Here is a 22,875-nt window from a genome sequence, read left to right as displayed (position 1 = left end):
CAAAACACGAGTCAGGTCTCTCGATATTTGTCTTCAAGAAGATCTACGTAGCCAGGTGGTCCATCCCTCATAAGAGGTGTGTAAGAAGGGAGAACAGGCAGGTTGAATTTCTGAAACATTATTTTGCATCAACAATTCAAACCTTTTGAGAGACCATTCTGGTTTAAATAACATTTGTTGTTGGCCGGTGTTACCAACTACAAATGGTTCAACCTCATAAATCATTGGTCGAAGTGTTGATTTGGGAGGAACCGTAGGTGTTAAAACTTCTATTATTAATTCCCCCCATGTCTGGTATTATTTTTTAACCAACAGTCTAAATTTTGGATTCTACATGGTTGAATAAGGTCATGTGATCCAATACCATAGCTGTTTGCTGGCTCAACGAGGGATTCAGCCATTAATTGGCGCACACCACAGAGAACCATAGTGAAATTGAGCCAGCAATCACCTTGTTCTTTCTTACAAGATTTGGTAACTTCTACATTAACGTCACTCGGGTTCAAGGAAGTATTGTTGCCAGTAAATTTCTGGCGGCAACACAAAGTAAACATATTTTGCCTAATATATTTCCAGTTCTTAGTAGGACATATTTCTTTTCAAATGCCAGGATGAATTTTGGATGTCGTATTGAAATCTAAAAAATTGCTAACAACTGTAATAAAAGAGACCTTTTCTAGTTGAAAACCAAGTTCTACTTTTCTGCACCCCACCTGAATCTTTCCATAGGAGGTGTAATACAGCAAAGCATGAACAACCCAGTCAAAATTTTGTAAGCCATTTTCAGATTTAAGCTTTCAATTTTTATTTATGTTTCTTCTATAAAAATTTTCTATGTCCCACGGGGTTCTCCTGCAAAAATAAAAAATAAAACTTACCCTTTTCAGGCAAAAAGAGTTAAAATGATGGTATTATCCACCAGGTAAACCATCCATTAAATCCTTAGGAATTCCTTTTTTACGCCCTAAATGCCACCAATTAACTCCAACCAAAATGGGTTTAGATTGTGACTGTTCTTCAGCAACATCTGCAGTTTTACTGGGATGGGGGAGTGCATTTTGAACTCTTACTTGTGCTACCTCTCCCCATGTCCAGACTTTAGATCTAGGATAAGGTCTGTTACCTAGTGCATCTGGTGTTGAAAAGTCAGAGGAATTAGTGTAAGAGTCTGTGCTGGTACTGCCTGCATTTCTGTTATTGTCACCTCTGCGCATAAAACCCTCCAACCTCTCCACAGGACCCATTGACGCTATGGTTCTCTGGAGACTTATCCCCATGGATTTAAGTGATTCGGGTAGTCACCTTATCAAGGGAGTCATAATTTCAGGGTTAGTGGGCAACATCGCTGGTGATTCACATCCAGGAATGAATTTTCTCTCATGTATCATTTGCAGGCAAGCAGCTTTGTGTACACTTTCTAGTAATTGGTCAGCTGTGCCTGTTATTGCCAAGGGGTCTCCCCTATCCAGAGGGTTTAACTCCCCAGCCCAGTAAGCAGCACGCTGAGTTAAGGACCATGGGGCCCGGCGATCACCTGTTGTTAAGAAAACGCTGTGGCCCCAATAACCCTCAGCCTCCTTTTCACTCAATTGAATTTGATCACCCCCAGTTAAAGATACACGCCACACATATTCTGTTTCAGATTCTTTGATAAGATGCCCATACTCCTTTTTCAACTTTGCCAGTTCAGTGGAAGAATAGGGCATTTCCTGGATGGTCATATCGGGGTCTGTGTCTTCCTCATTAAGACAAGAATATTCAGTTTTGATTAAGGGTCTTAAATGAGGGGGATTTTTATCAAGTTTTCTTATTTCTTCCAATTCCTTCTGTGGATACATCAGGCTAATTTGATGGATAACTTTTTTTCCTCAGATCCCGATGAAACTATATCCTGTGAACTAGTGTTCTGTGGATTAGTGGTACTGATAATACAATTTACTTCAAGAACAAGTCTTAATGAATGGTTTTCTTTTTCCTTTAATTATTTTTCCTTTTTCTCCAGTTCTTTTTCCAGATTGGAAATTGTCATTTGGTGACAGTGCACCAAGCTTTCTAAGGTCTCTAATTCCTTTTCCTGACTGGAAATTGTCCTTTGGTGACAGTGTACCAGGTTTTCTAAGGATTCTATGATTTTTTTCTTCATCACTACACTGCCTAAGACGGTCGTTAATGGCTGCAACCAAGCTGGCACCCAAAACAGCGCAGACTATTGCCCTATTTTGTCTTGGTAGAAAGAACGTAACCTTAGCCTCATTCCGCAATAAAGAAATTCAGTCCATTATACTCTGCAAATCTTTCCAATTCTCTCGAGCCCAGTCTTCCCCAATAGGAGAGGGTCGAGCACCATATTTAGCCAAGAATGCAAAAAATGTATCTCTATCCTTAACTAACTGAAAAATCTCTATTCTCTTGTTTTCCTGTCATCTTTTCCCCATCCAGGGACTCTAAACCAAAACAATCTCAAAAACAATATCAACAGCAACTGTAAAAATCAACTCAAATTCACTTGAGAAAGCCAGTCACCAACACGGTGTCATCCTATCAGGGTTAGCAATCAGCACCATTGGATAGGGTTGTTGGGGAACTAAGCACCTGTTATACATTAGCTGGAGGAAAATCACGTTTTGTAAACTTTCAGTCAAGTGATTAAAGGTCAGAGTTTCAATACACACTGGGTCCCTCTGTCACCAAAATTGGGAAAGAAACTCCTTAACACCAATTGGGGTCTTGAGAAGCAGGCATTCTTTAATATGGTGCCAGATACACGGGGGATTTGATCTGCCTAGCGTGTATGCTGATGGTTATGAGAAACAGTTTTTTATACATTGGACTTATACGTATGTATTATATTTTTCACAAAAATCATGCATATTAATCACATTTCCCAATACTAATTATAATCGGTGTCCTTCCCCTTGTGCATGCTCCCCACAGTCCTTTACTGAGTCTGAGGTCTGCAAAGCAGCTCCCTGCCCTATTTCATTGGCATCTGGCCCCCTTTGAAGTTTCCATATAAGGTTCAAACTAAGGGTTATCTTGGCCTCTATCTTTTTTGGCTCCTGAAGTACTGGCCAGTACTGGTCTTCTGCAGTCTTCAATGCCTTTTCCCATTGTTCTGTTCTTCAAATGTCACAGAAGGAGAGGACTTAACCGTTCGTTAGTTCCCAAGATTAGATTATATATTAGTACAGACACTGCATTCTACATAGCAGCTTATATTGGTTTGCTCAGGGGTATAACATCTCCTTTCCAAGGGGTCTAAACTTCCTGCCCAAAATGCTGCTCACTGGGCTAGTGACCATGGATCTCTTGGGTCATCTGTGACTAGATAAGTTCCTGGACACCAGTACCCTTGTGATTGGTCTTCTGATAGCGCGATTCGATCGCCATCAGTCAGTGACATTCTCCATATGTACTCCATCTCAGTTTCTTGAGATAACCTGGTGTATTTTTCCTGGATCTTTGCTGATTCAGTAGCCGAATATGGCACCATGTGGGTGGTGGTTTGTGGAGCACCCCTGCCTCGACCATTATCGATAGTTTCAGACTTAATCAGGGGTCATCATCACCTTCTCAGGGTAAAATATTTTTCAAGAAGGCATGAAAACAATAACAGTGGTCACGAGGAGCTTGGAAGGAGAAAAACTGCTGTGTAAATTTTTATGAAGGACTTGCAGGACTGTTGCTGACATTTCACTAAGGTAGGAAGATGAGCTTGTAACAATAAACTTGGTCTTAGCTTGAAATGAAAGCAGAGTCCGTGTGTGTGTGTTAATACGCCACGATAGAAGGGTCGGAGACCTTTTTTCTTGGCCGGTTGTGCCAACTTGAGAATCCCAGTTCACGATCTGGGACAGAATCTAAATCCATTTGATAGGAGAATGCTTGTTCCCTTTCTTCTAATTCAGACTGCAAGGCCCTCTCTTGGCCTAATGCACCCAACAAAGCCACGTGGAGTTTTTGCATGGTGCTATGTTCCATGGTCCTGTAGGACCTTTACTATATCTTGCAATTATTTGATTGTTTCTTGCTCTGCATATTTAGTCAGATGCCTATTCTGATTGCCATTAGTGCTGTTCCTAGCACAGAGCACATCATAGCCTTTCCTTTTCCTGACCATGAGTTTTTATTTTTGGCAAGAAATGTGATTCTTTCTGCCACAGCTTTTGGGTCATGCCAGTTATTATGGGCCCAAGTCATTTCCAGTGGAGAGGGGCATGCATTGTACTCATTTAACTTTTCAACTACAGGGGAGCAGTCAAGCACCAGCATTTCCCGGGCAGCCATAGATTGCTACTGCTTAGATCTCTCCTGGCTTATTTCTGAGATGTCTCTTCCTGGCTCTCCTCACCCACGTTTATTGGGTAGAAAGTCAGTATTCCAAGGACATTCTAATGCTGGGGGCATCCTGTCACTGCTGACGCCAATTAAAATCTTTCATTACCGAAAGGGGAGAGGAGACTAAAGCCTGTTAATTCCCCCATGGTTAGAGATGCAGTGGAAAAACACCGAAGGCCCATAAACACGAAACAATTTAGTGCTAATATGTGCCATGCCCACACTACTTAATTACACAGGTAAAAATATGTGGCTCCAAACAGAATACTATGATAGGCTGTGTGTTAATCAAAAAGGAGGAAAAGAGAGGAGGCCATGCGCTAATCCAAAAAGAGAAAAAGAGAGGGAAAAAGAGATAAAGTACAGCAGTCTTGGTTCCAACGTTGATCCAGCTGATGGGGGTTGGGGTGGGTGTCAGTTCGTAGCAGCATCCCACCTGAAGCTCCCCAATGCTGGTATATCCTTCCCCTTTTATAGCTGCAAGAGTTCTGCTGCCCAAAGGAGAATTGTTTAGCGGTTTAGGGGTGTTTGAGACAGGTAAGACCAAGATAGCCTCACCTTTTGTCCTTATCTCTGGCTGCTAAGTACTCCCTGGGGGCACATCCTCTTCCTGTAATCAGTCCTTTTGTCTCAAAGAATTAAAGTCTGATAAGGCTGCCAGGGTCCCAGTTCTCTTCCTGGGCTCCTACACCACTTCATTGCTGCTTTTCATCAATGCTTTGTTAATCTCTGATCCTGGACAGCTTGGAGTCAGACAGAATGTATATTATTTATTTCTATTTATATCATTTCTATTTATAAAGAAAAACTATTAAAGGGATTATTAATTTTTTTTTTTTACTAGGCATGTGCTGGCAAGTCAAAGAACAAAAAAAAAACCAACCCTACACCTTCCCCATGTTAAACACAGAGGAAAGATATTATTATAAACAAATGAGAAATCAGCATTTTGTTAGAATTTAAATGTTTGCTAATAAACTGAACATTTTTTTCCGTAGGCCAAGTAACTTACAACTATTTTTCAAATTACTGGATTCAAACTGCGACAAATATGCTTATTTTCCATATTTGCTCTAAATGCATTATGGCAAGAATGAAATTTCTGTGATTTCACTGCTAAATTACAGATACCAGAATAGAGAAATTTGGGGTTGTATTTCTTTGGGCATGTAGATAGCTTTTAGACTGCCATTTAAATTTTTTTCCAGCAAGAAATGGAATTTCCTAAAGTGTGATCATTATTTCAGAGTCAATGGTGTTATAAACACACTCTGGAAACTAAAATTACGAGAGTCTTTTATTGTGGAATAAAGTCAGCAAAGCAAGGTATACAGCGCTGGGCGCGTGACTGAGGCAGGGCTGTGTCTAGCCAGAGGCCCACCCGGTCCAGGCTCCCCTCCTCTTTTATACATTTCTTTTTGGTGCAAAAGTAATTGCTCATCTGACCTCCATCAGCACGTGTTGGGGTGGTCTTGCATGTGTCTTGCGAGAGGGATCCGGTAGGCTGAGGAAGGTGGGGGGGTAGGGCACACAGCACCCGCTACTGCAAAACTGCCCCTCTGCTGAACCCAGCACCACAGACAAGCTGGAACCACCAAAGAAAGAAGACATGCCACCCCATGACTTAAGCATTTGTCCTAAACTCAGGTACAGCGATCAGGACCAATACATTTGGATCTCCACCCCGCTTGACCCTCCTCTAATATTTGATCTAATATTTGGCTTGAAAATATAACAATCCACTAAATCTAACCCATCCCATGTCTGAATTTTTAATTCCACCACTTTTCTTTCCAACATTTTTCTAACTCATAGAATCATAGAATAACCAGGTTGGAAGAGACCCACCGGATCATCGAGTCCAACCATTCCTATCAAACACTAAACCATGTCCCTTAGCACCTCGTCCACCCGTGCCTTAAACACCTCCAGGGAAGGTGAATCAACCACATCCCTGGGCAGCCTGCTCCAGTGCCCAATGACCCTTTCTGTGAAAAATTTTTTCCTAATGTCCAGCCTAAACCTCCCCTGGCGGAGCTTGAGGCCATTCCCTCTTGTCCTGTCCCCTGTCACTTGGGAGAAGAAGCCAGCTCCCTGCTCTCCACAACCTCCTTTCAGGTAGTTGTAGAGAGCAATGAGGTCTCCCCTCAGCCTCCTCTTCTCCAGGCTAAACAACCCCAACTCTCTCAGCCGTTCCTCATAAGGCCTGTTCTCCAGCCCCTTCACCAGCTTCGTTGCTCTTCTCTGGACTCGCTCCAGAGCCTCAACATCCTTCTTGTGGTGAGGGACCCAGAAGTGAACACAGTATTTGAGGAGCGGTCTCACCAGTGCCGAGTACAGAGGGAGAATAACCTCCCTGGACCTGCTGGTCACGTCGTTTCTGATACAAGCCAAGATGCCATTGGCCTTCTTGGCCACCTGGGCACACTGCTGGCTCATGTTCAGTCGGCTGTCAGCCAACACCCCCAGGTCCCTCTCCTCCAGGCAGCTTTCTAGACAGACTTCTCCTCATCTGCAGCACTGCATAGGGTTGTTGTGCCCCAAGTGCAGGACCCGGCATTTGGCCTTGTTAAACCTCACGTCATTGGACTCAGCCCAGCGGTCCAGCCTGTTCAGATCCCTTTGCAGAGCCTCCCTACCCTTGCAGCAGATCGACACTTCCACCCAGCTTAGTGTCGTCTGCAAACTTGCTAAGGGTGCACTCAATGCCTTCATCCAGGTCATTGACAAAGACACTGAACAGGGCTGGACCCAGCACTGAGCCCTGGGGAACCCCACTTGTCACTGGCCTCCAGCTGGATTTCACACCATTTACCACCACTCTCTGGGCCCGGCCATCCAACCAGTTTTCCACCCAGGAGGGTGTGCGCCTGTCCAGGCCAGAGGCTGACAGTTTCTCAAGCAGAATGCTGTGAGAAACTGTGTCAAAGGCTTTTCTGAAGTCCAGGAAGACCACATCCACAGCCTTTCCCTCATCCAGCAGCCGAGTCACTCCGTCATAGAAGGAGATCAGGTTTGTTTGGCAAGACCTGCCTTTTGTGAACCCATGTTGACTGGGCCTGATCACCCGGTTCTCTTGCATGTGCTTCATGATAGCACTCAAGATCACCTGTTCCATGACTTTCCCCGGCACTGAGGTCAGACTGACAGGCCTGTAGTTCCCTGGGTCCTCCCTGCGGCCCTTTTTGTAGATGGGCACAACATCAGCCAGCCTCCAGTCCAGTGGGACTTCCCCAGTCTTCCAGGACTGTTGGAAGATGATGGAAAGGGGTTTAGCCAGCACATCCGCCAGCTCCTTCAATACCCTTGGATGAATCCCATCCGGCCCCATAGACTTGTGGATGTCCAGTTGGGCTAGCAAGGCTCTGACCACCTCCTCTTGGATCACGGGAGCCTCATTTTGCTCCTCTAGCTCCTGGGTTTGTACACAGACGGAACAACTTCCTTTACAATTAAAGACTGAGGCAAAGAAGGCATTAAGTACCTCAGCCTTTTCCTCATCCCCTGTCACTGTTGTTCCTTCTGCGTCCAATAGGGACTGTATGTTCTCCCTAGTCCGCCTTTTATTATTTATATATTGATAGAAGGATTTTTTGTTATCTTTCACAGACTTTGCCAATCTGATTTCTAGTTGAGACTTAGCCCTCCTGATTTTTTCTCTATACAATCTCACTTCCCTCCTGTAGTCCACCCAAGAGGCCTGTCCCCTCTTCCAGAGCCCATAAACATTTCTCTTCTTCTTGATATCACTCAAGATCTCTCTGTTCAACCAAGCTGGTTTTCTCCCATGCCGGCTTTTCTTCCGGAACATGGGGATGGCTTTCTCCTGAGCTGCTAGGATTTCCTTTTTGAAGAGCTCCCAGCCCTCCTGGGCTCCCTTGCCCTTAAGGACTGTCTCCCATGAGACTTCGCCAACCAGCCTTCTGAAGAGATCAAAGTCTGCCCTCTGGAAATTTAATGCTATCGTCTTGCTAACCACCCTCTTCACTTCACCTAGAACACAAAATTTTATCATCTCATGGTCACTTAGTCCTAGGCGTCCACCTACTGCCACATCCCCCACAAGGCCTTCTCTGTTCACAAACAGCAGGTCCAGGAGGGCACCCTCCCTTCTTGGTTCATTCACCAGCTGTGCAAGGAAGTTGTCTCCCACGCACTCCAGGAACCTCCTGGACTGCTTCCTTTCTGCTCTATTGTACTTCCAGCAGGTATCTGGAAGATTGAAGTCTCCCCCAAGAACAAGAGGCATCTACCTAGAGATTAACCCCAGCTGTTTATAGAAGAGCTCATCAGCTGCTTCTCCTTGGCTGGGTGGTCTGTAACAGACTCCCATCACAAAATCTACCTTCTTGTGGGCTCCTCTGATTTTAACCCACAGGCACTCAATCTCCTCATCACCACAATCCATCTCAACAGTGTCCAAGTCCTCCCTTACAAAGAGGGCTACCCGGCCTCCTCTCCTACCCTTCCTATCTTGCCTGAAGAGTTTGTACCCCACCATAGCTGCACTCCAGTTATATGAGTCATCCCACCACGTTTCTGTGATGGCAACGTCATCATAGGCTCCTTGCCCTACGACAGCTTCCAGCTCTTCCTTCTTATTCCCCATGCTGCGTGCATTGGTGTAAATGCACTTCAGCTGAGCTGCCGAGCCTTCAGCCCTCCTAGAGGGAACAGAGTTCATTCCCAATTGCCTGGTTGTAGGAATCAGTGATAGCAAGGTAGACCTGTTGGATGGGGCAGCGTGTGGGGTTTTGGAGGTTAACCAACCAAATGTTGCTGCTGCTGATTGCGAGTGCGTGGACAATAGGCCTGGGCCAATCAGGTTGCTATGAGAAGCGCGTGGACAGATGAGCAAAGGTATATAAACCTGTAAGTTCCAAGAATAAAGGTCTCTGCTTTCACATCTTTCTGGAGTCCGTCTCGTCGTTTCATTCCCGCAAAATGGTGACCCCGATTTGATAGGGTATTTCAACGCGATCAGCGTCCGGTGGGAATCTCAGCTCCGACAGGATCATCGGCAGGACCGACTGACTCCTCACACATTCCCGGGCATCACCGTCAAGATGACAGGTGAGGAGCTGAGTAATCATGGGGCAGGGTGCATCAACAGAGCAAGAGGCAATAGTTAAGTTACTGCTCCAATTCCTTCAAAAGAGAGGAATCAAATATGATGAGACTAATTTACGCATTTTGCTGAAATGGCTTCGCAACAATGGAGCCCCCTCAGATGGTGCCCTAGTATTCCGACCAAAAACATGGACAGAAGCGGGCAATTTAATCTGGGAGGCGGCTTCCCGTGGTGATCCTAATGCTACCTCTATAATGACAACTTTAGTTAGTAAACTTAAGTTTAGTTAAAAGTTTAGTTACGGACACAATTGCTGCTTGGGACCCGAAAAGGCTCCAAGATTCCAACTCTAACGGCCTATCAGAGGCAGAACAATCCTTAATTGATCTAATCCAACAGACACCCAGACACCGAGGGCATCGCCTGTGCTCCCGCCCCCTAATTTTAACCCCTTAGATGACTCAGAGTCGACACCCAAAAATCCTGCCCGTAACTGGGAGAAGATAAAGCATGATGCATTAGCAGATGGCCATGCTCTTCCCTCTGCATTCCCAGTTATCGTACGCCAGAATGCACCCAATGAGTGGCCTCCTTTTAACTGGGACGTGATAAAGGAGCTGAGGAAAACTGTTACCACGTGGGGACTCACCACTCCCTATGCTCAATCCCTTTTGGAGAATGTGTTGTTAGGCAATGTAATTACACCTTTTGACTATAAACAGCTCGCTACAATGATCCTGACTCCCACTCAAAAGTTACTGTGGCAACAAGAGTGGGGGACATTTTGTGAAGCGGCAGCCTTGCAAAACCTCGACTGGCCAAGCGCCTCTGCTGCAGAGCTGGCTCCGGCTCGGGGTGCAGGCCGGGCCTGCGGGTGGGCGGCGCCGGATCCTCCGCAGCCGCCGCCGCCCCGGGGCTGCTGCCGCTCGGCAAGAACTACACCGTGCAAGTGAACAAAACACTGCAGACCGTCCTCGCCCAGCTCTTCCCTGGATACGGCAATGAACGGTGACTCCGTAAAGGACTTCTAATTTTCTTTTGTTCAAACTTAACGTGGAAAACAGAACAACCTGTATGGATGGACCAATGGCCCCTATCGACAGAAAAATTAGCCGCCCTAGAACAGTTGATAGCAGAACAAGAAGAACAGGGACACATTATCCCTTCAACCAGCCCTTGGAACACACCTGTGTTTGTAATCAAAAAGAAATCAGGCAAGTGGAGGCTCTTACACAACCTCCGAGCAATCAACAATATTTTGGAAGATATGGAACCGCTTCAGCCTGGTCTTCCATCACCGACAATGATACCGAAACAATGGGACATTATTATTATTGATTTAAAGGACTGTTTTTTCACTATTCCATTACATCCAAAGGATAGTAAAAGATTTGCATTTTCTATCCCAACAATCAATAAAAGTCAACCACAGCGTCGTTATCAATGGACTGTACTGCCACAAGGAACGAAAAACTCTCCAACCATCTGTCAAGCATACGTGGCACTAGCTCTGCAACCTTTTCGACAAAAATATCCGCAATTAATATGTTACCATTACATGGATGACATCCTCATTGCAGGGCAAGAGACAGAAACACTCATGGCCAGTATGCATGACCTTAGAGCCTTTTTGCAAAACCGAGGATTGCAAATTGCACCAGAAAAAATCCAAACAATGGCACCCTGGAAATATCTCGGAAACATTATTTTTGACCATTCTGTCCAACCACAGCAAGTTCAGCTGAACAAAAACGTCAAGACTCTAAATGATGTTCAGCAACTTGTCGGGAACATCAACTGGATACGTACTACAGCAGGAATTTCAAATGAGTTAATGCAACCTTTATTTGAATTATTAACAGGATCTACAGAACTTACAGCACCACGAGAGCTGACAGCCGAAGCGCACAAAGCAATTGAACAAATTGAACAACTTATCTCCCAGCGACAAGTTTATCGATACGACCCTAATTTACCATTTAACATCTATTTATGTAATCAACCCTCACAACCAATAGCCATTATTGGTCAGTGGGATCAACATCAATCGGACCCTCTTCGAATAATTGAATGGATCTTTTTACCACACCAACCACACAAAACTTTAGTCACTCGCATAGAAACGTTTGCTCTTTTAATAAAAAAGGGGCGAACTCGACTTATGGAACTCAGTGGACAAAGCCCAGCAACAATATATTTGCCAATAACAACAGATTATTTGCAATGGAGCATTCAAAACAGCTTTGAATTACAGGCATCGCTAGAAGACTTTACCGGACAAGTAAATAACCATTTACCCTCTCATAAATTATTTACGTTTTGTCAACAAATAGAGATTCTCGAAAAACCATTGTATCAAGACCAGCCAGTCCAAGGCTTAACTGTCTTTACAGATGGTTCAGGGAAAACAGGCCGGGCAGTGGTTACTTGGTATAGTGATAACGCCTGGCATGAAAAAATGACTACAACTGAAGGATCACCACAACTGGCAGAATTAGCAGCCGTCATTTTAGCTTTTGAAACGTGGCAACAGATACCACTTAATGTGGTATCAGATTCTATTTCTGTTGTTGGTTTAGTTTGACGAATGGAAAGAGCGTATCTGAAACGTGTTATCTGAATCATTGGTTTTGTTGTTAAAACATTTGTGGCTTTTGTTGAGCTGTAGGAAACATGTTTATTGTATTTTACATACTCGCAGTCATACCTCACTGCCAGGATTTGTTGCAGAAGGAAACATGAGAGCAGATAAATTAGCAAATGTAATTGGAATAACCACAACTACACCGCTGCCCAATTCAATTGAGCAAGCAAAACTCTCTCATGATTTTTTCCACCAGTCAGCTAAGGCTTTACGCAAACAATTTAATTTAACTCATGAAGCAGCAAAACAAATTGTCCAGTCCTGTGCAGATTGTCAACCTTTTCAATCTCACTCTCATTCTGCAACAAACCCTCGAGGTATTCAAGCACAAGAACTATGGCAAACAGATGTGACACATGTAACAATGTTTGGGAGACTGAAATATGTTCACGTCTCCATTGACACATACTCAGCTATGATGTGGGCAACCGCACATGCAGGCGAAAAAGGTCGCCATGTACAAGCCCATATTCGTGCTGCCTTTGCAGCCATGGGAGTTCCCCAAACCATCAAAACAGACAATGGTTCAGCCTATGTCAGCAAATCAACACAATCATTTTTTAATACGTGGGGCATTAATCATATCACAGGCATTCCGCACAACCCTACAGGTCAAGCAATAATAGAACGTTCCCACCAAACTCTCAAGATGTACCTTAACAAACTAAAGAGAGGGAACCAAGGTTGTACTCCTCAGGAACAACTATATAAAGCCTTATATGTCATTAATCATTTAAATTTAGGACCGTTTGATAAACCCAGAGTTGAGGTACCCTTTGGAAAACCTGTACACATGTCTCTGGAAAGTAATCAACGACCACCAGTACAGATACGAGACTTGATAGATCATATTTGGAAAGGACCATTTGAATTGTTGGTATGGGGACGTGGGTACGCTTGTGTTCTAACAGATACTGGACCACGATGGATACCAGCACGAGCGGTCCGTCCATACAGAATCACAGAATCACAGAATCACAGAATAACCAGGTTGGAAGAGACCCACCGGATCACCGAGTCCAACCGTTCCCATCAAACACTAAACCATATCCCTCAGCACCTCATCCACCCGTGCCTTAAACGCCTCCAGGGAAGGCGACTCAACCACCTCCCTGGGCAGCCTGTTCCAGTGCCCAATGACCCTTTCTGTAAAGAATTTTTTCCTCACGTCTAGCCTAAACCTCCCCTGGCGGAGCTTGAGGCCATTCCCTCTTGTCCTGTCCCCTGTCACTTGGGAGAAGAGGCCAGCACCCTCCTCTCTACAACCTCCTTTCAGGTAGTTGTAGAGAGCAATGAGGTCTCCCCTCAGCCTCCTCTTCTCCAGGCTAAACAACCCCAGCTCTCTCAGCCGTTCCTCATAAGGCCTGTTCTCCAGCCCCTTCACCAGCTTTGTTGCTCTTCTCTGGACTCTCTCCAGAGCCTCAACATCCTTCTTGTGGTGAGGGGCCCAGAAATGAACACAGTATTCGAGGAGCAGTCTCACCAGTGCCGAGTACAGAGGGAGGATAACCTCCCTGGACCTGCTGGTCACGCCGTTTCTGATACAAGCCAAGATGCCATTGGCCTTCTTGGCCACCTGGGCACACTGCTGGCTCATATTCAGTCGGGTGTCAACCAACACACCCAGGTCCCTCTCCTCCAGGCAGCTTTCTAGACAGACTTCTCCTAGTCTGTAGCACTGCATAGGGTTGTTGTGCCCCAAGTGCAGGATCCGGCATTTGGCCTTGTTAAACCTCATGCCATTGGACTCAGCCCAGCGGTCCAGCCTGTTCAGATCCCTTTGCAGAGCCTCCCTACCCTTGCAGCAGATCGACACTTCCACCCAGCTTAGTGTCGTCCGCAAACTTGCTAAGGGTGCACTTGATGCCTTCATCCAGATCATTGATGAAGACATTGAACAGGGCTGGACCCAGCACTGAGCCCTGGGGAACCCCACTTGTCACTGGCCTCCAGCTGGATTTCACACCATTTACCACCACTCTCTGGGCCCGGCCATCCAACCAGTTTCCCACCCAGGAGAGTGTGCGCCTGTCCAGGCCAGAGGCTGACAGTTTCTCAAGCAGAATGCTGTGAGAAACTGTGTCAAAGGCTTTGCTGAAGTCCAGGAAGACCACATCCACAGCCTTTCCCTCATCCAGCAGCCGAGTGACTTTGACATAGAAGGCGATCAGGTTAGTCTGGCAAGACCTGCCTTTTGTGAACCCATGTTGACTGGGCCTGATCACCCAGTTCTCTTGCATGTGCTTCATGATAGCACTCAAGATCACCTGCTCCATGACTTTCCCTGGCACTGAGGTCAGACTGACAGGCCTGCAGTTTCCTGGGTCCTCCCTGCGGCCCTTTTTGTAGATGGACACAACATCAGCCAGCCTCCAGTCCAGTGGGACTTCCCCAGTCTTCCAGGACTGTTGGAAGATGATGGAAAGGGGTTTGGCCCGCACATCCGCCAGCTCCTTCAGTACCCTAGGGTGAATCCCGTCCGGCCCCATAGACTTGTGGATGTCCAGTTGGGCTAGCAAGGCTCTGACCACCTCCTCTTGGATCACGGGAGCCTCATTATGCTCCTCTAGCTCCTGGGTTAGTACACAGACGGAACGACCCTCCTTACGACTAAAGACTGAGGCAAAGAAGGCATTAAGTACCTCAGCCTTTTCCTCATCCCCTGTTACTGTTGTTCCTTCTGTGTCCAATAGGGACTGTATGGTCTCCCTAGTCCGCCTTTTATTATTTATATATTTGTAGAAAGATTTTTTGTTATCTTTCACTGACTTGGCCAATCCAATTTCTAGCTGAGCCTTAGCCCTTCTGATTTTTTCCCTACACAATCTCACTTCCCTCCTGTAGTCCACCCAAGAGGCCTGTCCCTTCTTCCAGAGGCCATAAACATTTCTCTTCTTCTTGATATCCCTCAAGATCTCTCTATTCAACCAAGCTGGCTTTCTCCCCTGCCGGCTTTTTTTCCGGACCACGGGGATGGCTTTCTCCTGAGCTGCTAGGACCACCCTTTTGAAGAGCTCCCAGCCCTCCTGGGCTCCCTTGCCCTTGAGTACTGTCTCCCATGAGACTTCGCCAACCAGCCTTCTGAAGAGATCAAAGTCTGCCCTCTGGAAATTTAATGCTATCGTCTTGCTAACCACCCTCTTCACTTCACCTAGAACACAAAATTTTATCATCTCATGGTCACTTAGTCCTAGGCGTCCACCTACCGCCACATCCCCTACAAGGCCTTCTCTGTTCACCAACCGCAGGTCTAGGAGGGCACCCTCCCTTGTTGGTACATTCACCAGCTGTGCGAGGAAGTTGTCTCCCACGCACTCCAGGAACCTCCTAGACTGCTTCCTTTCTGCTGTGTTGTACACCCAGCAGATATCAGGCAGATTGAAGTCTCCCACCAGAACGAGAGGCATCGATCTAGAGATTGACCGCAGCTGTTTATAGAAGAGCTCATCAGCTGCTTCTCCTTGGCTGGGTGGTCTGTAACAGACTCCCATCACAAAATCTACCTTCTGGTGGGCTCCTCTGATTTTGACCCACAGGCACTCAATCTCCTCATCACCACAATCCATCTCAACAGTGTCCAAGTCCTCCCTTACAAAGAGGGCTACCCGGCCTCCTCTCCTACCCTTCCTATCTTGCCTGAAGAGTTTGTACCCCACCATAGCTGCACTCCAGTTATATGAGTCGTCCCACCACGTTTCCGTGATGGCAACGACATCATAGGCCCCTTGCCCTATGACAGCTTCCAGCTCTTCCTTCTTATTTCCCATGCTGCGTGCATTGGTGTAAATGCACTTCAGCTGAGCTGCCGAGCCTTCAGCCCTCCTAGAGGGAACAGGGTTCGTTCCCAACTGCCTGGTAACTGGAGTAGTTGACACCAGAGTGCCTGCATCTCCCTTAGCACCCCGAGGTGTGTTCTCCCCCACTTTCTGTGCGGTGAGGTACTGGTGGTCCTCACCCGCGCACCCTCTCCCAATCACCAATTCCCCACATCCAGGCTCGTTCCTGTCTAGCCTGGGCTCAACCCCCTCCCCCTTCACATCTAGTTTAAAGCTCGATTTATGAGCTTGGCTAGGTTTCTAGCAAGGGCTTTAGCCTCCCTAGGAGACCCATGTTTCCCGCCCTTAGCGAGAAAGCCTCCCACAAGACAAGGCATCAAGACTTCAAGAGGAAGACAATCATTCCAACTCATAATATTGGGAATCGTACTGTTGTTTAATGTTGGGGATGGGATAATAACTTGAATTGATCCGCAACAAAATATGTGGGTAACATGGGCAAACCAGACCGGCCAAACACATTTTTGCCTTTCTATGGTGACACCTAGTGACCCCTTTAGAATGCGCCTCATAGGCATTACTGGATGGCTACAGCAAGTGACTAAAACAGGATTCATGTTGTTAATGTTTGTATTGTTGTTAGTTATACCATGTATTATGCAATGTTGTTGGAAAATGTTAGAAACAACTGTCAAGAGAGCTTTGATTTTTTGGAGTTAAAAAAGGGGGATATGTAGGAATCAGTGATAGCAAGGTAGACCTGTTGGATACTTTTGACTTGGGGTCCTTGAACTGACCTTGGCTTGTAAGAGCAGGAAGCTGAACAAAGAGGTGAACATCAGAGATGCAAATCAGGGTGGAGCAGAGGGATGCAAATCATTTAGGGGCAGCGTATGAGGTTTTGGAGGTTAACCAACCAAATGTTGCTGCTGCTGATTGCGAGTGCGTGGACAATAGGCCTGGGCCAATCAGGTTACTATGAGAAGCATGTGGACAGATGAGCAAAGGTATATAAACCTGTAAGTTCCAATAATAAAGGTCTCTGCTTTTACATCTATCTGGAGTCCGTCTCATCGTTTCATTCCCACACCTGGTAACTGGAGTAGCTAGCACCAGAGTGCCCGTATCTCCCTTAGCACCCCCAGGTGTGTTCTCCCCCACTTTTTGTGTGGTGATGTACTGGTGGTCCACACCAGCACACCCTCTCCGAATCACCGGTGCCCCACGTCCAGGCTCGCTCCTGTCTAGCCTGGTCTCAACCCCCTCCTCCTTCACATCTAGTTTAAAGCTCGATTTATGAGCTTAGCTAGGTTTTTAGCAAGGGCTTTTGCTCCCCTAGGAGACACACGTGTCCCATCCTTAGCAGCAAAGCCTGGGGGTGCGTGAGCCACCCCATGATCAAAGAAGCCAAAGCCCCTCTCCTCACACCAGGCTCGGAGCCAGGCATTAATCGAATTCTTCTTCCTGAGAAGAACTCATCCCATGTCTGAACTAGAACATGAACAATCCACTAAATTTAAACAACAATTAGTGAGATTGAATTTTCCACATACTCCCCCTTCGATTGCCAACATATAATCCAGGGCTAACTGATTCAGAAAATGGCCATTGTCATCGAAAAAGACAAGTCCCATTCCATCCTTTGGTTATTCACTATAGGCCATGTTTCCACAGATCCAATATAACCCTTCAGAGACTTCCCACCCAGTCTCTTTGGGAAGGCTCAGGGCCCAGTTCTGCTTCTCTATTCGCAATCTCTGACCCCCACTTATCCCAACCATTTAAGTTTCCTTTTAAGATGTTGCCAGCAAAACCACCCAATGATAATTTCCACTGGCTACATCTTTTCAGAGCCACTGATCTTTCCCAAAGAGATCTATTTCTTGGCATTCCCATGGTCATTGTTCCCCCATGTTTGTCCGTCCACAAACATAGCAATTGGTAACACTAAATGCCTTTGCAATATTTTCCGCAAAGTTAATAAGTTCTGGGCAACCGTTGGGATTTCAGACTTGGCCCCTGTTTTCAGTTTTTCGTAGAAAGAGTGGAACAGTACTTCCATTTCTTTGTACCGGGGTCTGATCCCCTGCCGTCAATTTATACCCAGTTGTTTCCCCTGTCTACTCTTTCCCACTTCTTGTTCCTTTACATTCGTAATGAGTGTGGTATATCAGGGATTCGGTGACCTTCTGACCTGAATTTGTTTCAACTCTCAAACCACTGATCACTGTAAGGAGGAGCGTAAACGCTCAGCACCTCATCTCTCCACCCATCTCTTGGCCTGTTAGGTTGCAGCTAACAGCCAAGGCAACAGTCTTCTTGGTGGCAGAGAATTTTTGCCTGCAGGACTGACCGCAGAGTCAGAGGTTATAGTTCCGATGGGTTAATTGTCCTTCTAGTGGTCCGTCTCTTTAAGCCTGTTTTCCCTTTTAATAATTTCCAATTAAAGCACTTTTTGCACCTTTCAGCAGTCTTTTCCCAATCCTTCTCCCAAACATCACAAATTTCTGGAATTAATTTATTCCTCCCACACTCAAATCGAATTATATTGGCTCCCCTTTGTTCAGTATTCCAATCAAGACACTTAAAGCTGGGTGCAAAGTTTGAGTCCCTTCACCTCCTTGAGGTTCTAAATCAGACCCCCATCTGCACGTGTCTTTTGGGAGGCTCTGGCCCAGGCTGTCGAGGAAGCGGTGGGGCGGGGGAGAAGCAGGGGGCAGCAACCGCCACTGCATCACCTCCCACCACCGCAGCCAGCTCTGGGTCCCGAGCTCAGCCAAGCCAGGGAGAGCGATGCCCGCTCCTGCACTGCCCTTCTGCTGAACCCGGCACCACAGACAAGCTGGCACCACAAAACACACAAATGGGCAGTCTTCAGACAAAATGTTTAAGGCAAAGGGATAAACATAGTCTGACTTTACATTCCACCCTGTGACTTAAAGGTTTTCCACAGAACTCAAATAGAAAACTCAGGTCCATGCTGTCTACTGTGGTGACACTTTAAAAAGGTGGGGAGGGGGAATAAGGAGAATAAGACTGAGGGTGAAAGAAGGAAGTGTAGTCACGTCCTAGATCCATGCACTATCAACTTTCTCAGTCGAAAGACAGGGTGGGGGAGATTCCTTGAACCACGAGTTGCTAGTTCGCACCGAGGCCTCTAACGACTTTCTCAGTCGAAAGACACAGAGAGATTGGGATCGGAATACACCTGATAGAGGAAGAAAGATGGGGAGGAAAAGACAATCAGGATGGCATGTGTGATTATACAACGATCAGGATTAATATAACAATAGACCAGTGAACCAGTGCAAGTATAACATTTTAAGCAAATACAGTCAAAATTACAGTTCTTATCCTTGGTTTTCTATCCCTTAGATTACTAGCAATGGTAAATAAACAACTCCAGTCTTAATGCATAACCCGCAAACAATAATAATTTTGGAGCACTCAAAGGGGTGCCACTTATTTTCCCCAAAAATTTTATAATTCAGTTTTGTAACCAGAATCCCACTGGTTCAAATAAATTTAGATGGCTTAAAACCAGAGTATTAAGAAACTTGAGGCATGAATAAAGCCTCATAGTAATCTGGTTTCTCCAAAGGATAGAATTTTGGGTCCCAGGGACAGAATTCACCAAATTGATGATGGCATCCTCAGGAGTATCTGTCACCACCACTTTCTTGCTTCCAGTTGAGATCAGTGGGTCTAGATGTCTCTTCCTGAGGAGCAATAATAGCATTAACAGAGAATATTAACAGAGAAAGATGCAACTTTCTTATGAAATATATATTCAACTTAGGGAAAACCCAAAATTCTGTAACAGTGTATATTGAAGTAGTATAGTATAGTGAAAGTAGCCACATTGACCATACTGAATAAACACAAAATCAACAGTTCTAGAAGAAAAAAAAAAGGAAAGAATAAATAAATAAATAAATAAATAAAATCCAATACAGGTATAGCAACATTGATCATATTAAACACAAAGACAAAATCAACAGTTGTGGGGAAGGTCTCAGCTCATCTTCATCGTCAGAGGTTATGGCACGGCATGTCAGGGCATTTCCTCAGTCCACATGGCTTGATAGTTGATCATCAAATTTTTTGTTGTTTGGTTGGCTTTTCCATAATAAAAGCAAAGGGAAAGAAAACTCGATCCAAGACAGGACCAATTTTAAAAAGAAGGAACAATCCACTGTGTATTTATTTTGTAGTCCTTTCCATGGGCATCGGTGGCTACCCACACATATAGATTAAGCGGGGTTTTTAGAGTAAGGGGTACCTTTCCAATATTTGGTAGATTTACCAGCACAGACTGTCCTGGACTATAGTTTGGTTTGATAGGGTCCTTCCTTTCATTCCCCACGGGCAAGAGGGAGGGGGGTTTCGGTAAAAAGCAGTGATCTTAGGGCATCCATTCACTCCCCAACGGCCATTTACTCTGGAGACGTTCCAGCCACCAAGGTTCATAGGGTCTCAGTGTGCATTTTACAAGTCCATTTGTCCTTTCCACTACCCCACTGGCCTGGGGATAGTAAGGTGTGTGGAATACCCACCCTCCTGATTTTTTGTCTGCACGATCTCACTTCCTCCCTGTAGTCCAGCCAAGGTGCCTGTCCCTTCTTCCAAAGCTCATAGACTCTCCTCTTCTTTTATATATCTCTCAAGATCTCCCTACTCAACCAAGCTGGTTTTTTTCCCTGCTGTCTCCTTTTCCGGAACATGTTGATGGCTTACTCCTGAGCTGCTAGGATTTCCTTTTTGAAGAGCTCCCAGCCCTCATGGGCTCCCTTGCCCTTAAGGACTGTCTCCCATAGGACTTTGCCAACCAGCCTTCTGAACAGTCCCAAGTCTGCCCTCTGGAAGTTGAATGTTACTGTTCTGCTAATCCCCTTCCTCACCTCACCTAGAACTGAAAACCCTATCATCTCATGATCGCTTTATCCCAGGCGTCCTCCAACTGTCACATTCCCCACAAGGCCTTCTCTGTTCACAAACAGCAGTTCCAGGAGGGCGCCTTCCCTTGTCGGTTCACTCACCAGTTGTGTGAGGAAGTTGTCTTCCAGGCACTCCAGGAACCTCCTAGACTGCTTCCTTTCTGCTGTATTGTACTTCCAGCAGATATCCAGAAGACTGAAGTCTCTTGTGAGGACAAGAGGCATCGATCTAGAGACTAACCCCAGCTGTTTATAGAAGAGCTCATCAGCTGCTGCTTCTTGGCTGGGTGGTCTATAACAGACTCCCATCACAACATCCGCCTTCTTTGGGTCATTGGGCACTGGAACAGGCTGCCCAGGGAGGTGGTTGATTCGCCTTCCCTGGAGGTGCTTAAGGCACGGGTGGACGAGGTGATGAGGGGTATGGTTTAGTGACTGATGGGAATGTTTGGACTCGATGATCCGATGGGTCTCTTCCAACCTGGTTATTCTATGATTCTATGAAAAATATGTTCAGATCACACATGTACAACTGTTTGCTCCAATAGCACCACATGTGCAGAAAATTGGGAGGGATGGGTAGTCCATTTACCTCCAAAAGGAATAGAACCACAAGAAATTTCTTTATTAGGTGTGATTAAAGTAGATTTTTTAAAATATTTTAATTATATAGACAAAAATGTAACGCTTATACAAAATGTTATTTCTTCACTTAGTGTGTATAGAAATGATTCTATGTGGTGTAATTACATGTCTGCAAATATATCCAAATCCAACAACATGCCCCTGCAATTACCAAGAGAATTTTTTTTTATTTGTGGAGATAGCGCATAGGCAGGTATCCCTTCTCATATTTCAGGTGGCCCATGTACGTTAGGCATACTTACATTATTAACCTTGAATATTTCCATGATTTAAACCACACTTTGGTTCAGTGCCATCAAACAAAAGCCACATCAGCAGCTTTATCTAGTCTTTTGATGAACTTATCAGACCATTCAGAATCTATACATAAAAGTATTAACAACATAAAAGATTTGACAGAAAAATTGCAAATATAGAATGAATGAAATCTGTTTGCAGGAATTTTGCTGGATTTGGATCTTGGATTAAAAAATTAGTTATGATAGGTTTTATGATTTTACTTGGGTTTTTTTGTAGCATATTGATTTGTGTGCCTTGCTTAATCAAATTAGTGCAAAGCTTGATTGATAGAGTGTTAAGACAAATATTAGTAATTCACGAAAACTAAAAAGGGGGAGATGTCAGAAGAGATGGTGAGCAAGTAATGGCCACGAGTGTTGTTAAGCCTCTGGAGCAGGAGCACAGAACATTTAATATCCAGCAAGCCATGGGCCCGAGAAGAATAAACATCGCTGGCAGAAACAAGAAGGCATGAAAACAATAACAGTGGTCACAAGGAGATTGGAACGAGAAAAACATACCGTTTTAAATTGTTATAGCCTGAAATTGCACCTGGTTTCTTGCTACACAATTTGAAAGATTTACAGGCCCAGATTTTCAGTGCTCACTGAAAAAAAGGGAGAGCAGAGAAAAATAACCAGGCACTGTCAGGGCAAGCAGTGCACTGCCAGCCCTTACTGTGCCTGCCATCCCAATCCCCAGGGAGGTGCTTGATGCCCGGCTGGCAGGGCATCTCCTGGGCCAGCTCCAGCATCCCAGTCCAGAAAGATGGGGACACAGCTGTCCCCTTCCTTTTGCTTCCTCTGAGGAAAGCCAGAATCATGGCAAACATATTGCACAAGCCCCAGTCGACTCTAGATGCTGATTGGTATCACAGTGTGGATTAGGGAAGTGAGATTGCCAGTCTGCCTCTTCATATATAAGGTCATGCCCAGGGGTCTGGTTTGCTTACATACAGGTGGGCTAATTCAAGAAGTAGCTGACCTGCTGTATGCCTCTTTCCTTCCAGCTCCTCCACCCTGGCTTCCATTTCTCTGGGCTGGCATGCTTGATTTGCACCTTCTCCCACAAACTGTTGTTGCAAGGTGCTCTGGAGTTCACTCCTTCAGTCAGTGCTCACTATTTACTCTGCATTTCTCACTACTGGTAAGCACTGAGGCCATGTAAATCTCAAAGACATTTAAC

The 22,875-nt window shown here is 45.5% G+C and overlaps 1 pseudogene; it reads right to left on the bottom strand.

The window, feature by feature from the left end:
• Nucleotides 1–911: 911 nt before the first annotated feature.
• Nucleotides 912–1,838, bottom strand: LOC138733788 (uncharacterized; annotated as a pseudogene).
• Nucleotides 1,839–22,875: the final 21,037 nt, after the last annotated feature.

The sequence above is a fragment of the Phaenicophaeus curvirostris genome (genome assembly GCF_032191515.1).
Source record: "Phaenicophaeus curvirostris isolate KB17595 chromosome W unlocalized genomic scaffold, BPBGC_Pcur_1.0 scaffold_34, whole genome shotgun sequence".
In the NCBI taxonomy this organism is placed as follows: domain Eukaryota; kingdom Metazoa; phylum Chordata; class Aves; order Cuculiformes; family Cuculidae; genus Phaenicophaeus; species Phaenicophaeus curvirostris.
This window is presented reverse-complemented; position numbering and strand designations above follow the sequence as displayed.